Source organism: Ursus americanus, chromosome 1 (genome assembly GCF_024610735.1).
Source record: "Ursus americanus isolate L20-20 chromosome 1, mUrsAme1.1.p, whole genome shotgun sequence".
NCBI classification, from domain to species: Eukaryota; Metazoa; Chordata; class Mammalia; order Carnivora; family Ursidae; genus Ursus; species Ursus americanus.
In genome coordinates, this window is record NC_142127.1 from 43837698 (window position 1) to 43848078 (window position 10381).

Genomic DNA, 10381 nt, shown 5'->3' on the forward strand with positions numbered 1-10381 from the left:
CCCTAGTTTTTTATGTAAAGTTCCATGATTCATTACTTGTGTATAACACCCAGTGCACCATGCAATATGTGCCCTCCTTAATACCCATCACCAGCCCATCCCATTCCCTCACCCTCCTCCCCTCTGAAGCCCTCAGTTTGTTTCCCAGAGTCCATAATCTCTCATGGTTCATTCCCCCTTCTGTTTATTCAAAATGCAATTTATTTTAATAAATTGTGTTAATGTGCTAAAAAGAATGTGAAGGGATATTACGTTTGCTAGAATTAAAATTTTTTTCAAATTTCATTCTGCCCTAAAAAAAACAAGGAGGGCATAATTGGAAAGGGGCATGTTTATTTTTCCTAAGAAAGCGCTAAGCCTCAGACCATTTCCACAAGGCAGTTTTGTAGGAAACATGAATAAGAACTAACCAAATAAAGACAATTACCACCATAATTTTCTTTACAGAAACAAAATCTTTAAAATGAACAAAGGAATATTAACCTTAAAGGGAAAGTTTTAGGTTGCTTGAATATGGGGGTACATCCACCTACATTTCATGATAAGCACAGAGTTGTAGAGATTAATACTTCATTTGGGATGAGAGAGAGGATGGTAGTGGCTCCTATTTAGATCCATTCCACCGAGATTGATAAAAAGTTATTTATTTATGAAATATCTACATCACTGATCATAAAAAATGACCCACCCATAATTGGCTCATTCTCTAAAATCATAGCATATGTCAGCATACATGTACACTTTGAATCCTTTCCCCTATTCACCCAGTTGGATTTCAATAGCATTTCTTTTGCTTTCTGTTTAATTGAAAATTAATTACCCTACAGGCAAGTCCCAGGACTCCCATCCAGAATATGTGCCTCGTTTATTTTTTTCTTTGCCTTGACCAATTAAAACTTCTGGAATCCACTGAGATTTTTATATGATGAAGTTAATTATTTTGCATAATTTAGGAGCAAAGTCTATTCTGGTAACAACTGTTTAACTGTAATTTCAAAACCGTTTCCTGTATAGTCACAATCATTCTGTAAGAGTATTGCAGTTCTAATAACAAACACTTGAATTGATACTGTCTATCTCTCTAATATCCTACTGCAAAGAATTTTGTGAAGTAAAGACATTAACATAGTCCAAAAGCACTGTAAAGTCTGAGCAATCAGCGTAAGGGAAGTGAGCTATTCCATGTAGAGTCTTCATGATTGCGCTGAAGCAGTGCATCCCAATAGAATGTGCACAAGGACGTTTTTGAGAAAAATTCATGAATAAGGGATAAAGACAGAGTTTGTGCCCATCAGTTTCTCAGGGAGAAGAGATCATGTATCCTCGTGTATCCTACTTTGTCTAGACAAGTGATAAAATTAAATGTAGATGAATTACAGAGACCAGCAGAGTTTTTGAACACTTTCCATGCATCTATTTTTGAGTTTTTTGACACTGGAAATATTGGAAATTAAGTTTTTAACCAGAGAGATATATGAAAATTTATTTGTTGTAGATCATGAACACAAAATGAGGAAAAAAAAAAGAGGTGCAGATATTGGAGGCTTAAGAGGAGTGTGGAAGTGGTAGTGAGTTTCAGAGAAAAAAAAATAGATATTTATGTAGACACCAGTATCCACACAGAAAAGAATTCTGGAAGAAACATAAGAAACTTTTAATTGTAGTTTTGTTTTTAAGGGAGGAATTACCTTTCCTATTAAAGATTTCTACATTGAATTAAAAACAAAGGATAGACATTTAAAAGCAAGGTTAAAATTCCAAAAAAAGAGAATATGTAATTATTAAAACATAAGAATTATTAGGTTGCAAGAAGTTTTTCTGTATTCTGAAGGGTATTAAAAATACCGAGATGCTTCTAAAAACTGTTTTTTCTATTACTATTCAGTTTATAATCTTATAATCTTATATTTAATTATTAAACATGTCTGTAGGTAAGTTTTCTTTTGCTGTTGAGAGTGAACCAGGATGTTGCTGAGGTCAAATAAATTTTCTTAATTTTAACTTTAGCATGGTGGTAATACATTCTGAGGGCACATTTGTGTTACACCGAAGGACTCAGCTTTCGTCATGATTATTATTTCTATTTCTATATTGTTACTTCTGTATTATTTATATCATATTAACCAAATCGACAGCATTCTGTATTAATCAGTAGCTTTTTCAGCTCTTGACTGTGTAAGATGCTTTCACATTTCTATAATTCTATTATGAGGTTTATAAAATTGCATGCATATTCAGTAAGAAATTATGGAAACTATATAAACCAACACCCTTAATTGCACACTATTGAACTTAGCATCTTTTGAAGGTTTTCTGTTTTGATCAGGACTGTGGAGGTGCTTAAAAAAAGGAGAGGTTTAAAAAAAAACTCTACAAATAGGGAAAGATTGAGGCTTGCTAATATGGAACCCAGTTCTAGTTGCTTAAAAAAGAAAAGCATGTAGGAAGAGCCTATAATTTTCACTACTATCTTTGGGCTTGGAAAAATGCCCAGGTTAGTGACAAAGGGAACTTTGGGGGAAGACTCTAAATCTACCAGAATGTAAGAGAGAAAATGGAAAATCAGATGGATAGCTTCATTAAAAACACAAGCTATGTAAAATCTTCGAGAGTTAAAGGAATAATAGCAGGATTTCTATTGATCTTTTTCCAAATTGAAATATTACTATGATTTAACAATTTAAATTATCTTGAAAATAAGCAGAGATGCAGCTGTAAACCATTAACTACAGTCAAAGTCATTATGAATTTGCTCTTGGGGCCAGGATTCACACCCTCAACTATGACCCAATCTTGAAACCTGATTGTCTTCTCTGATCTTAACCATTTTTTTGAAGTACAATTTCTCCTGCATCTCCCCCTTCTTTTTTCAGGTGGTGTTTTATGACATCTAGGACACTGCTTCTCATATTTTAATGTACACATAAATTTCCTGAAGATTTTATTAAAACGCAGATTCTGACTCCATTAAATCTGGGAGTTCGCACTGTAGCAAGTTCCCTGTGATGCCACTGCTGTTGGCTTGAAGCCTGCACTTTGACTAGGAAGGACTCTGGAATAGTGCAACATCCCCCTAAATGATTATCGTTAGATTGATCTTCCTATAACATGATTTTAATAAATGTCTTCCTTTGCTGGAAAACCTTCAGGGAATCTACCAAATCTAGTTTAAAGCCCAAATCAAGTCATTCACCACCTTCCTAATTTTGAAAAAACTTTCTAACTTTATCTTCCACCACTCCCTTTCAAGAACTCTTGAGTTTTAGTCAAACTTGTCAAATGTCCTCTCTCTGCTCAAGTTCCAGTTCCACCCAAGAGGTGGACCTTGTAGGTCTACTGGCTCTTCCCCTCCCTCTTCCCAGATCCAACTCGGAAGAACAAGGGAGAGAAAAACGGAGGAAACTGTGAGCAAGCCCTGAGTTGAGGGATGGGGGAAAGGGAGCAGTTTGGAACTCACGTGGGATGGTAGCTCTGGCCTGAGGCAGGAGGCAGCTCAACTTGGTTGTAAAATAAAAACTTCTCCCTTCATTTCCTTTAGGATTTGCAATGTCAGGCCTGATGCCTGCGGTAACTGAAAGCTGGCTCAGGTGTCCCCAGCAGAACACGCAAGGGCAATGTAGACATCTGGTGCTTGTGGGCAGCCGACCTCAGAGCTCTCCATACTTACCCTTCCCCAAGCCTTGGGGCTGGGAAAGAATAATCTCATGTTCAAGGCCGTGAGGGATTTAACTGTGCTTTTCTGGTATCATCTTCATTAGGTTTAATTAGCAATGTTCTACTTGCTTTATAAAAAAAGTTGGGAAGTATGCTTTCTTTTTCTGTGTTCTGGAATAATTCAAGCATAATTAGAATCATCTGGTGTTTGAAGGTTTGGTAGAATTCTCTTGTGAAGCCATCTGGGCCTGTTGCCTTTTTAAGGGAGTAGGATTTGGATAATTTTTCTTTTTTTTTCCCTATGGAAATTAGTCTACTTAAGCCACCTCTATTTAATGGTATCAGTTTTGATCAATTAAACTTATTAGGAAATTACTAATTCATCTTGGTATTATTTGTATAGCATTGTATAAAATAGTCTCTTCAGTATTTTAATTCCTTCTCTTTCAGTGATTATTTTTTATTTTGTATATTTATCCTTCCCCTTTACCCTTTTTATCCCTGAATAAGTTACCAAGTGATTTCTACCCCCAAGAACCATCATTTTTAACTTATTAATTCTAATATTTTTCTAATAACTAATTTCTGCTTTATTTTCACCATTTCCTTTCTTGTGCTTTACAATGTTTGTGTGTTTGTTTTTTCCTAGGATTTCTGGTTGGGATTTTAATTCATTTATTTTTATCTTTTCATTTTTATTGATATTAATAAGTACTTAAGGCTATGAATTTCTTGAATCACAGCTTTAATTATATCCTATACATTGTTTTTATTATCATTATTTTCAAAAGAAATTCTGAAATTTAATGTAGTGTTTTCCATTTACCAAAGAGTTGTTCAGTAGAAAGTTTTATGTTTTCAGCTGGAAAAGACAGTTTAGATATTTTTTGTTAATTTCTATTAATATTGTGCTCTGATCAGAGAATGCTATTTGAATTATTTCTCTATTATGAAAATGAGGATTTCTATGTGACATAATATATGCTCAATTTATGTGAATGTTCCATTCCTTTGAGAAGAAGTTATGTAAATTATTATTGGTGGTAAAATTCAATATAGATTCATAAGATCAACTTTATTCATGATGTGAGAAGTATCTTATATCCTTCCTTGTTTTTTGTCCACTTGATTTTCTTGGGCTGGGAATGATACATTAAAGTCTTATAATACTATTTTGTTTTTGACTGTTTCTACTGGCATTCTCTGGAGTTTCTGTTTTATAAATGTGGTGGTTGTATTCATGGCTATTTAAGAATATTATTTTTGTTATGAATTATGACCTTTATTATTTTAACATGCCTTTCCTTGTTTCATTTAATGCTTTTCGTGATGATTTATACCTTGTCCAATATCAAGATGTTAAGCCTGCATTTATGTATGTATTTACATATGTATTTATTTATTTAAAGTAACAAATGCCCTTTTGATCTACAGATAGAAACTACTCAGCGAAGGTCAGTAACCATGTCAGTTCCTACTCTGTTAGAGCCATATCCTGTATGGTCTTCAAGATCTAGGTTAACAGGTTATTTTCATTATTTCATGTCATCCACAGTATTAGAACAAGGCATTATAACAGTTTAGATGCAATGCACTGCTGACAGCCAAATCCAGTCCCTTATATTCCACACTTTTTGTTCTTCCTTTCTTTTTTTTTTTTTAAGATTTTATTTATTCATTTGAGAGAGAGAGAGAGAGAGAACGAGCAGGGGTGGGGAGAGGGAGAAGCAGACTCTCAGCTGAGCAGGGAGCCCGACACAGGGCTCCATTCCAGGACCCCGAGATCATGACCTGAGCAGAAGGCAGATGCCCAACCATCTGAGCCACCCAGGCACCCGCATACTTTTTCTTTAGATCTTCTACTTTGTTGATGTAAGCTTTCATGGCATCTTCCCTGGAAGTCCCTTTCAGCTGATTCCAGGCATCCCACTTGGCCTTTTCTTTGAGCTCCAGCAGCCCAGGCTGCTCTGTGTTTGCGTAACCCACAGTTGCTTGTTCATGCGGCTGCAGGTGAATGGCATCTCATCACCTGCTGGCTTAGCATCCTCAGCAGCTTGGTCAAACTCAGCCTGAGACATGCCGGCAGGGTTGCAAGGATTCCAGGGAACCCTGCATTTTTATTATTTATAAATTTGCCTGATAAAACTTTGTCCATCTCTTTATTTTTAATGTTCTTTAAACCCCTTAAGGGTGTTGATAGTATGTAGCATAGAGTTGGTTTTTACTTTGTGAATCAATCTGAAAATCTGTTTAATAAGTAAATTAACCTCATTTACATATATTGATATGACTAATATGTTTGGTCACATCAGTAACCAACTGTTATTATTTTTTAATATTTACTGTATATATTATTATAGTTACTATGTTTCACCATGTGGTCTGTTTCCTTTTTTTTTATTTAAAGTAACAGATTTAAAGTATTTAAAGTAGAGATTTTTCTTTTAGGGGTCTGGAGTGGACAGAGTATTTAATTTGGTTTAGGAAAATTTGTACTTTTTGTAATTATTACCTTTACCTTAGTCCCTTTATTCCTTATTTAGGCTCCTAAAATTTGATTTGTCAGCTTAAGATGATATCACTATACAGTATTCAGAAAATGTGTTTTATTTTTTTTCCTTCCTTTTCCTGTTTTTCCTCCCATTTAGGTAGCTATATTTTTTAATTCTGTCAGAATATTTAACAGGTGCATACTATTCTTTCATCTTTTGCCCCACCTTTGTTACAGTCTTAAATCTGTAATTAAATATATATATTAAATATCTTCAGTGCTCACCAGAAGTCCGTTTGCTAAAGTTTTTCAATTCATATCCAGCTGGCTGAAGCTCTCCCTTTAGTAGATTCCTAAGGGAAGGCTCATGAGGACTATATTCTCTGGATTGTTACATGTTTAAAGTTATTTTCCATCACCTCGATTCCCCATGCAAAGGTGAGATATTTGAGAGGTTCGCTGAGATTTCTGGTTTGAGAATGCCTTATTCTGTTAGACAGAGAAGTACAATTTCCTTTTTGTGAAGAAGCAAGTTGGTGTATCTTCTGATTCTGACTCTCTTTGGTTTTTTAGTTTTCCTTAATTTCAATACTTGCAGCTCCCTTTACCACCTAGCCTCCAAGAGATGCACCCACCAAGAGCCCTCCCTTTTCCCCAGAGGCTGTACTTTTTCCAGGATGGCTGCTTCTGCTCCTGTGCACTTTTCTGCCCCTTCCTTTCAGTTCTCCAGGAACCAGAGCTCTGATCTAGCAGGTTTTATCTTTATTCCCGGCATTTCTCCAGCCCATGTAGAACTTTCTCCTCCTGGGAGTGATGTTATATCTTTGTGGGTTCTGTTGCTGCTGTACCCCACTATCTTCTTGTTTTTTATCTGGCCCAGACCCTGGAGTGGTTCTCCAGCTTTGGATGCTTATACCCTACATGTAAGTTGAAATCTGTCACAATCTCTGTCTCCCAGTCATGTGGTAGGCATGGGTTATGGATGGTTTTATTTGCTCCCTTTTTGGATCTATGTGGTTTTGGAGAAAGTGAGCAGAGATTTGAATTTAGGCAGTCACCATCATCAGATGGGAACTGAAAGGGCAACAGATACCACTTTTTTATTTTAGTCATTTGAGTTGAATTATATTGTAAGAACTTTGAGGGCACGCCTAATACATTATCAGACATATAATAAGTGATAATTAAGTATCTGATGGAGGAATGTATTAATAGATGCTATAATTCACTTTACTTTAGCAAAAGAGGTTATGGAGGAACTACTCTAATATTTATGGTAAAATAATCATGTCTAAATTTTATTAGTTGCTAACTCAGCGGCTTAATTGTTGCCAGTCTACCAGTGATATATTATGGAAATTAAATACAGAAATTGTTTCATGCTTTGGATACAATTCTGAGAGACAAAGTGAGGTGACCACATATCAGGATAGACAACATGGTAAAGGTGATTTTTTTTCCTAATAATGCATGAGACTAGATGAAACTTTTAGGTAAAGCAAACAATAAGTGATGCATTGTATTTTCTTTGAATAAAAAATTACATATATTAAATTCTCTACTTTTAGCTACTTGGAAGGATGTCATGTAAGAAAAAAAAAAAAACAACTTAAAAAAATCCATGGAATCTCGCCAATGATTTTGATCAGAGAATGTTGGCAGACTGAACTAAGTATCTGATAAAGTAAATGTTGCCAAATAATTTCAATGTTTATAGTAGATGGTTTCTTAAACTTAATTGTCTAGGTCTGTGAGGACACAAAAATAAAGTAAATCAGAAAAAATAAATCAGTACCACTTTAAGGGGACGGGGCTGCAGTGGCTCCCATCTTTCCCTAGAGCAGGAGTTTTTATGGTGGTGAGCATGCCCTGTATCTGTGCTGTCCAGTGATGGCTACTAGCCACATGTGGTCAATGTGGAACTCAATTTTTAACTTGTCTATTTTAATTACTTTATGTAGCCACGTGTGGTTCATGGCTACTATATTGGACACTGCAGATATCCAGAGAGAGATGTTCATGAGCTCAGGCTTGAAGTTATTTTATTTGAGGGAGATAAAAAGATCAGAAAAGAAATTTGGGTGGCATGAGGAAGTGAGGATTATCTGTCTGTTATCTATCTATCTATCTCTTTATCTGTCATCTGTCTGTTTATCTACGTATCTATGTACCTATCTATCTATCCATCTATCTATCTGAGAAAGAGTGACTACTTTTTCATGAGGAAAAAAAGAGGAAATGCTCTTTTCTACTCTTAGGTGAGCTCAGGACTACTTATTATAAAGTTTTGAGTCTTTTCAGTTTGCCTCTGCTGCTTTGTATCAGACTATGATACTCACCTTTCTGTTTAACTCTTTGCACTCTTTCATATTAGTGAAATCCATACATAGGCTATCACTTGGTGCGTTGAATATTTGAAACTAAGTTAAGAAACACATATAGACTCATATTAAACACACACCAAATCCATCCCCATATTCGTCCTGCTGTTAAGCCAAGAGCTATATAGAAACTTATTAACCAGACCTGTAGTTTACTGATTTGTTGGATTGCTTAAGGCCTAGGTTTCTTGGATTCAGGACTCAGGCTGCCTGAGTTTCAATTCTGTATCTCCCATTTATTAGATGTGTGACTCTTGGAGACATGCTTAACTTTTGCATTGGTTTCCTCATGGCGTTGTTATGAAGGTTAAATGAACTCGTAGTTGTAAAATATATAGAATAATGCTTTACACTGCTAATTGAACAAGTTAAATTAAAATTTAAGATTAGATGCTACCAGTATTAATGACATTTTCTCATTTAATTTTCTCATTCATCAGAGCTCGTTCAAATATCTGTCACATGGTAGACGTCAGTAACTCCATCAGATGACTGGCCAGATTGGTACTGATTTAGTTGGCTTCATATCTGATGGGCACCATGTTCAGGGTCTCAAGATGGTAGCACAAGCTCATTGTTCTCTACTGCCAGGCAAATAGAGAGTGGAAGAAATGTTGAGGCTTTTAGCGAGATGAGTTTGAAATAACTGCAAATAGGAAAAACATGTTGTCCGATTTTGCCACGAAATACCTTCCAGTTTAGCAATTCTGAGACAGATCTGTTTGCAAAATGTGAGTAGGTACCTAGGTTAGGCTGATAGCACACTCAATATTCTGTTGCTAAGGTTCTAAGCCTATTCGTGGTATTCTATTTTTAGAGTGTACAAGAATGAATCAGAGGCCTATGATTAATTATTAATGATTGTGAAATAACACTGTTGGATGATAGAATGTAGAAAGTTTTAATAACAGCTGCTTTGAGGACTACTTTTAACAAATACATAAAAGGATTTTTGAAGTTATATTTTACCTCCTTGGAACATTGCTTGTTTTGAAGTAATTTTCTTTTTAAATGTCTATGGTATAATCCTATCTTGAAAAGAAAAGACCGTGGCAACGAGAGGCTTCAAAACGATTAATTATAGCTCTTTATTTATTAGCATACAAAGTAAATTCATAAAATTTGTGAATGTCTAACAGCCTTTCAGATTAAAAGAAAACCTTTTTTTCAGTGTGGTATCCCTTTTAGTGTCTATAATAATTAGTGATATTGATCACTTACTAATTCCAGGCTCTATTCTCAGTGGGTTACACAAGTGAGAAAACTCAAAGGTAGACAAGTTAAATACCTGGTCAAGGTATTTACGTAGGTAGTAAAGATGGATTTGATCCTGAGCAATGAGACTCAAGAGCCTGCACTCTTGACACTGATTTCTTTTCTAGTTCACATAAAGGACCCACCATACATCACCAAAGAAGGCCATGGGAAGATTATATCTTGTACGAATATAATTCATTCTTCCATATCCTACTGTGACCATTCGTTTGTTTAACAGACACTGAACACACACTAAGCTAATGATGCGTATGCTTTATTGAGCATTTATGGGCGAATAGTTTAAATTTATCATCCTATTTAACCCTTGTAGCTACCCATGGCATAGCTTAGAGACCTTATATGGCAGCGTGTTGCGGCGAGCACGGAGGCCAGAGTTGAGTGCAGGTTCCCTGACTCCAGGGCTAATGCTCTTCAACACATTACAGGCAGCAGATTATGCTCAGTGCTGTAGAATATGGACATTGCATAAATCACACCCCCTTCCTTTGAAGAACTTGGAATGCAGTTTTGCTGGTAAGATATGCATGCAAATAACTATGGAGACAGTTACGAGGAATAGAGATACACTCCTCCGAAG

The 10381-nt window shown here is 35.6% G+C and overlaps 1 pseudogene; it reads right to left on the reverse strand.

Moving 5' to 3' along the window:
* Positions 1-3262: 3262 nt before the first annotated feature.
* LOC123783233 (acyl-CoA-binding protein pseudogene) lies at positions 3263-5732 on the reverse strand (annotated as a pseudogene).
* Between the last annotated feature and the right edge of the window lie 4649 nt (positions 5733-10381).